Source organism: Gastrolobium bilobum, unplaced genomic scaffold (genome assembly GCF_033153095.1).
Source record: "Gastrolobium bilobum isolate Gb01-03AN ecotype WA unplaced genomic scaffold, APGP_CSIRO_Gbil_v1 utg12016, whole genome shotgun sequence".
Taxonomy (NCBI): domain Eukaryota; kingdom Viridiplantae; phylum Streptophyta; class Magnoliopsida; order Fabales; family Fabaceae; genus Gastrolobium; species Gastrolobium bilobum.
In genome coordinates, this window is record NW_026896391.1 from 68,342 (window position 1) to 75,808 (window position 7,467).

The window sequence follows — 7,467 nt, forward strand, 5'->3', positions numbered from 1 at the left end:
ATGTAGGATGAGCTTCATTAGCATATTTGTTCATGCCATTTTGCCTAAGTCTAGTAGTTTATGTTATTTGGTTATGTTGTCATTTGTATTTAAGTTGTAATATTGGAAGATTGTAAGTTAAAGTTTAAGTTTTAAGTTGTAAATTGTAAGCAAATATTGTAATTGTACTAGATGCATGACATGATATGATAGAAAGGCTTTAGGCCTATTTTAGGTTATGAGTACTTGTATGATGAAATATACATGAAATTGGAATTAGTGATTGAAACTATGCATGGATTTTAAAGTAAGCTATTGGTGTAATAAATATAAACTGGATTGGGTTGTAAGTGCCCCAAGGCGTTGTTGGTCTTTGTGTGTGCCACCCATTGGATTATTACTGTATTATTGTTGGATTATTAGGTACCTTTGAGGCATTAGTGAGCTTGTACAAATTTGGGGATTATTGGAAAAACAAAAGAAACTCTGGCGAATTTTTGGTAGAATTGGCAGAATTTAGGCAAACTTCGGGAGAGCATATCTCCCTCCATAGAGGTCCAATAGGGACATGCCATATGCCATTTTGAAGTTTGAGATGTCCTCTACCTTGTGTCAAAATTTGGGGAAATTCTAGGTTGGTATTTGACCTGAAAAAAAATGGAGAAACGCAGATTGCTCATGTGCCTACTGCACATGTGGCAGTTCTGGACCAGTTTTGGGAAATTAATTCCCGCTTAGTTTCTTAGTCAAATTAAGCGTATGATATATCAAATCAAAGATTGAGGTTTCTAGTTTATGGTGTAAAAATTTGAGGGTAATTGGATTAGTGGATTCAGTGCAGTAATTCATAGAGTGAGAGAGGTTTTGGGCTGTTTGGGGTTGGTTGACTGTTTTGCTTATCAAACTTCAAACGGCGATAACCAGAGCAATTGAGCTCCGAATTGAGCGTGTGATAGCTTGTTAAAAAGGAAATTAAGTAAGACAAAAATATAATTTGAGAAGTAAGTCTGGTTGTAAGCGGTGTGTTCGCAGAAAATTAATGAGTGAACCATGTTTGAAAGGGCATAAACATACAGTTTAGTAATTGGCTAAGTGGGTTTATGGGAATCCCTTAGTAGTTTATAATAAGTAAAGTAAGTTATAAAAATAATTTAAATAAGTCTTCCGCAAGAGTTTACGGTTAACAGCTTTTAATTATTACGCTTTTTATGTTTTAAATGCTCGCATAATAATCGGAAAAAATTTATTCGCATTTTTATAAATGAATTGTTGTGATTGTAACTGCGCTTAATATCATAATTAATGTTAACAATACCGGTGTACAACAGGCTATTACAGGTAGAGGCAAAACTCACTCTGGTGATCTCTACGCCTCGAAAGGGATTAGTCTTCAGCTATCGGCTCAGGGATACCCTTGAGGAAACTCAAAAAAAACTCTTAGGTCATGTTTTTTGGAACCGTCTTTTGTTTCTCTTCTTAAATAGTCCAAAATTGTAAGTTGATAAATTATGTTTTACAAAATTTGTTCAATTGGATTAAAAATAGTTACTGTGTTTTCGACCCGTTCATCGATTAATTGACTGATTCGGTCGAGGCGGGTAAAACCACAAGGGCGACAAAGTTCTCCATACCAAAATCTTGAATTTATTTTAATTCGATGTTTATGTTGGATTTCATTTACACTACTATTACCAGGCTCATTCGTTTTTGACTCAAAACGGCCCAGCCCACCAAAGTCTCAAGTCAAGTCTCAAGCTTCATCTCATGACAAGTCTCAGGTTTCATCATATGTAGCTTCAATGATTTACACATGTGCTACCTATGACAATAGATAGGCATAACTACATGCCATTAGCTGATAGTCTGAACTTTGTTATTTAGTTAGCATGGTTGTAACCATTTCATTTTCTGTTATTCTTCTTTAAGCTCAATATGTATCCTCTCTCCTCACTAAAAATAGGAGGACTCATGTGTATTTTCTCATTATCAAGAAATGAATTTTTCCATTCACGTTTCTATTATGGTATCAGAGCTTTAAGGGCTCTGGTACTCTACTTCAAAAAGTTATTCATCTTCTTCAACAATGGTGGATGCTTTAGACTTTCATACCAACCATTCCCATCCTCTTTTCCTCCATCAGAATGAAAACCCCTCGCCGACGCTTGTTTCACCACATTTAAGTGGAAAAAACTATCATACCTGGGCTCAAGGGATGACTGTTGCTTTACTTTCAAATAATAAGGTGGGTTTCATTGATGGAACGATCATTCCTCCACCTTCTAATGATCCTTCCTACGTCCAATGGCAGAGGTACAACACTATGGTGACGGTGTGGATCTATAGATCCATCTTCGATTCAGTTGCGAAGTTGATTACGTGGATAGAATGTGCTCAAGATGCATGGCTAGATCTGTAAAAGAGATTCCGTCAATCCGTTGTATTTCGCATTTTGGATCTTCAAGAAGAAATTTACAAATTGCTCCAAAAGAGATCACACAATGACCAAGTTCTTTACACATCTCAAAACCATGTGGGATGAGTTAGAAAATATAAGACATCTCCCGTATGTGAGTGTAATACTACTTGCTTGTATGGAGCAGACTTGAAGATGCAAGCATACCATGATAGGGATCATGATGTTCGATTCCTTAAGGGCCTCAATGACTAGTACGCATCAATTCGATCACAAATAATGTTAATTAACCCTTTGCCGAACTAGAGCTAAGTTTTTTCAATAATCAATAGTTGTTTTCTGTTTTCAATAACAATAATGCAGGTAGTAATGGTGCTAATGGAGGTCGCAAAACCTATAACCAATATGGAGGAAAAACCTACAACTAAGGATGTGGAAGAGAATGTGGACAAGGGAACATAATTTGCACATATTGTGGTAGATCCAATCCAACCATATTGTAGAGAAATGTTATTAAACTTGGCCCGATCATCGACCCGGTCGAGGTACCAGGTCACTGGTTCAACCGGTGGGTCACTGGTTTAACCGCATGACCCGGTAAGTATATACAAATCTGTAATTTTTATTAAAAAAAAACTATTAACACACTCAAATACCTGTAAAATATGATACCAATTCCAAATATTCTAATTTGAAAAGCAATAAATCACACAACATTTTTCAACAAAAGATCCAACAAACATATAATATTTGTCCTGTCCTTAAACATTTAATATCCATCACAAGTCTACAACAATAGCTTTTATTGTTAATCCTTGCCAAATTTCTACTTCTTAACATCTCACAGTTCAAATAATCAACACTCCAATACATTGAGAAGGTTTCTATGCATAACCATGAAATAACCAGTGTGTTATCAAATTAGATCATGAAAGATTATAACGAAATAGGCCAATAACCGAGTAGACGAAGATATTACTTACCACAAATACTCTTAAATTTTCAAGCAATCAACTGATGACTGAAGTCCCACTTCACATCACCCCCTCCTAAGACATCCTTAACCATTCCCACCCGAAACAAAAACCCATTTACATGAAAGTTTGAAACAACCCACCTAATATTGAATAATCTGATGTTAATTGTTAAATCAGATACCAAGGAAGTAAAGCTCATGTGCAGCATTCATCATGTAAGTCAGACCAGTGTAGAACACCAAATGCATGTATTCGGTACAACCACTTTCTTTGGATGGAAAGTAATCTAACAAAAAAATAAACAAAGCAAATAATAATTAATAAAAAAAGTAACAATAATCAACAACTTGAGTCTTGATTCTGAGTCTACTTAAGAAACTATAATAAAAAAAGTAACAATAATCAACCCACTGTCACAATCCCACAATTGAATTGGACCGTGATAGGAAATAAACACAGATGGTATCGAACCCAACAGAACCAAACAGAAAACAAAGAAAAAGTGGCGCTAGTCCCTTAGGTCCCATGACTTGAGCTTATTGTCCATTTGCTCTTTCATAAGAAATTCCACAGTGCCTAAGATTCTAAGAATGTCTAATTCCGATAGTGAACTGTGAAATAGAACACCATCTATTTTAACTTTATGAATCAGACAGAATTTTCCATTTTTCTCAAGAGAATCTGGCAAGTAGATCTTCTATCCTATCTGTTATTCCTTTTTTGTGTTTTAGTCATGCATCAATTAAAATACCAATACATAACACACTACAACCGTATCATCAAAGAAAGTCTATGCTTATTCAAGTCGAAGACAAGTAGTCTTGTCCAATCTGCATATTAAAATAGAAAAAAAAGTAATGTAAAAGAATCACCTTCCTAGAAATCTCATTTTTCACCTATACTAAATTCACGGGGGGTGAAGTGGTGGAGTCTCCAGATACTTTTTATTAACAAAAAACAAAAAAGAATCAACAAAGAAAAAAAAGAAGGTTACCTGTTCCAATCGATTCTTCAAGGTATCATCTTAAACGCTGCTTCAATCGATTCTCAAGGTATCATCTTCGCAACTATGAAATAATCAGATCTGCTTGTGGTTCTCTTTTTCTTCCACTCTCCCACAGTCTTAGTTGTTCTCTGTTTTTTTTTGGATTGGGTGCTTTGTTTGTGCCTTTGTGGTTTGTGATGGACAACACCAGTTCTTCTGTTCTGAGTCTCCCTTCTCATTTGACCAAACAACGTCGTTTTTGTTTTTTTTTTCAAAAAATAATAATAATATACATGACCCAGCCGGTTCAACTCAAAACCGGTCGGGTCACCAGTTCTCTCAAAACCCGGCCGAGTCATACCGGGTCTGTACATTCCCGATCCAAATAGCTAACCAGACCAGTCAGGTGATCGATTTATCGGGTTCTGGGTCGATCCGACCGGTCCGATCCAGTTTTTTCATCATTGCTGTATAGACTTGTTATCAATTACATGGCTATCCGCCAGGATATCGCTCTCGAGGATCAAATACTCATGCTAGCAACAATGCCTACAGTGCCAATGTTAGCACTGTTAAACAACCTCATGCAAATGCTCAAAATTCATTAAATGACACGCATCCATAATTCTCTCAAGAGCATTTCAACATATCTTGTCACTTTTTCAAGCTTACACTCCAAACATTGTAGCCTCATCCACATACGCTGCTAATATCTCACAAGTCTCTCATACCGATACAAAATCACAAGGTATATTGCACACACAATGGATCATTGACACGGGAGCCACTAATCACATTACCTACCTTTCTTCAAATTTTTCATCCATTCAAAGAATTTAACTAGTAAACATAACTCTTCCTAATGGTTCACAAGTCACATCTTCATATTTTGGTATGGTAATTTTGTCATCCACCTTAACCTTGATAGGTGTTATTTATGTACCCGAATTTCATAAGAGTTTAATTTCTGTCACCAAGTTACTACAATCTCTTGATTGTTATCTCACTTTCCATGGTCATTTTTGTCTCATTAAACAATTTTGTCTCAAGTGATTAGTTCTACTGAACAAAGGAACAATTTATATGTGATAGTTTCTAATAGCAAAGGAAGCCAAGCTTGCAATGCTCACAAGACAAACGATAGTGTGCTGAATAAAGTTAACGATAACAGTATTGAATAAAGCCTCAAATACCTCCTCCCTATGGCATAGATGTTTGGGTCATGTTTCTAATGCTATTTTGTGTAAAATGTCCTCTCAATTTCCTTTCATTAGTTCTAAAATTATACATCCTTGTGATTCTTGTCACTTGAAAAAGTAGAAACACCTTCCTTTTACTCTAAGTCAGACTAAATCTACCAAAATATTCGATGTACTTCATGTTGATATATGGGGACCGTTTGCTACTTAGTCTATACACGATCATAAATATTTCTTAACACGTGTTGATAACCTCTCAAGATTTACGTGGATAGTGTTAATGAAAGATAAGGGAGAAACAAGAACTCATATTCAACATTTATTTGCATATGTTAAGAAATAGTTTCATACAACCATTAAAACCTTTCGTAGTGATAATGGAAAGGAATTTTTAATGAAAGATTTCTTCTTACAAAAGGGAGTTAAACATCAAACTACATGTATAGAGATGCCCCAACAAAATGCCATTGTCGAATGCAAACACCAACTTTTACTCAACGTGGCACGCGCCTTAGCCTGTCAAGCTAACCTACCTTTATCATTATGATCTTCTGTCGTGACTTATGTAGCCCTCCTAATTAACCGAACTTGCTCCCTAGTAACCAATGACAAAACCCCATATGAACTACTATATGCCACACCACCTACCCTTATACATCTTCGTGTATTCAGAAGCTCATGTTATGCTTCGACCCTTCAAGCTGGACGCATAATTTTCTCCCAAGGTACGTAAAGCAGTGTTTCTTGGGTACAAAAAGGGTACCAAAGGCTTTCTGCTTTATGATCTTAACTCCCATGAAATATTTATATCTTGCCACATGATATTTTATGAAGATCCTTTTCTTTTCCAGACAAAAGACGATACACATAATACCTACAACTTACCCATTAATTTAACATCTTCCTTCGATATAGACCTTTACCTTCCCATACAATAAACACAACTTATACCTACACCTATGTCTATATCTACCAGCCTACCCAACCTCCACTACCATTGAGACATCAGCTTCTGAGGTGCAACCTGATCATGTTGACTTCAACGACCCAATAACTTTTGATAATGCCAATGATAACACAATGGGCTCTTTGGATACTGCAAGTTTTCCTCTCCGGCGTTCCTCTCGTCTTCGAAGTGCTCCATGTTACTTGGCAAAGTATCTCTATAGCCTTTCCATTGCTCAGCATAATCCATCGTCTCAAGGTTAGTCTTTTTCTGTTCGTCACCCTCTATCACAACTTATTTCCTATGATATATGCTATTTTTCATATAAATCACTTTGTCTTAATTTATTCACTAACTTTGAACCACACATATACTCCCAAGCCGTTAAATATGACAATTGGAAGAAGGCAATGGAAGCTGAGTTACCAGCTTTATCTCAGAACAATACGTGGTCTCTTGTGGAGTTACCCGATGGCAAATAACCCATAGGTTGTAAGTGGCTCTGCAAGATCAAATACAACTTTGATGGTGCGATTGAGCGCTACAAAACGTGTTTGGTTGTCAAAGGATTTATGCAAATGGAATATTACTTCGACACATTCAGCCCTGTTGCCAAGCTTACTTCAGTTTGAACACTCCTTACCATTGCTACTATCAAAGGATGGTGTCTTGAATAGTTGGACATAAACAACACATTTCTACGTGATGATTTGAATGAGGATGTCTATATGAAGTTGCCCTAAGGTCTCTTTGTTTACAAGCCAAACCTTTTGTGCAAACTTCAAAAATCCCTATATGGCTTGAAACAAGCTAGTCGTCAGTGGTACGCCAAGCTTTCCTCTGCCCTCCTTTCACTCGGTTACAAACAAAAAATGTAGATTACTTTGTAGATACAAGGTATGTTTTGATGATAACAAAGTGGCAACAACAAAAATAGAACAACCTTGGTCAAGAGCAAAAAATATCAT